Consider the following 410-nt stretch of genomic DNA (forward strand, 5'->3'; position numbering starts at 1 on the left):
TCCTTGCAGCCTCAGCAGCAGCAGCAGCAGCAGCAGCAGCAGCAACCGAACCTGCTTCCCCTAAAACCAGATGATCCATAACAGCGCCGACTGTTCCTCCAAAAATCAGTATTAATATTTATGAACCTCAGCATTTTCCGTCTGCAAAACATCGTGTCAAACCATCAGGACGCGCGCGCACGCACACACACACATACATACACACATCCCCTCCAGTCCTAAACATGCCCTCGAGAAAAACACACACGCACAGTCCCGACTATTATTTGAAAAAAATGTTACCTCTCAGTGTGCTTTTTTCACGCTACCAATACAATTCCGCAAGGCTTAAGTGTTGCTAAGGTGTGTGAAATGGAAATGAAAGCCCGTCAGTTGAATAATCGCAGGAGCAAAACTAAAAGTTACTCCCC

At 46.6% G+C, this 410-nt stretch overlaps 1 protein-coding gene across 2 annotated transcripts in view; it reads right to left on the minus strand.

Moving 5' to 3' along the window:
• Positions 1–410, minus strand: part of IRF2 (interferon regulatory factor 2) — an 84,558-nt gene extending 84,148 nt beyond the window's left edge. For both annotated transcript variants that reach the window (XM_010835755.1, XM_010835752.1), the window contains exon 1: positions 283–410. The gene's annotated coding sequence lies outside the window, so the exon portion shown is untranslated. The remainder of the gene's footprint in view (positions 1–282) is intronic.

Source organism: Bison bison, unplaced genomic scaffold (genome assembly GCF_000754665.1).
Source record: "Bison bison bison isolate TAMUID 2011002044 unplaced genomic scaffold, Bison_UMD1.0 scf7180017864050, whole genome shotgun sequence".
NCBI lineage: Eukaryota > Metazoa > Chordata > Mammalia > Artiodactyla > Bovidae > Bison > Bison bison.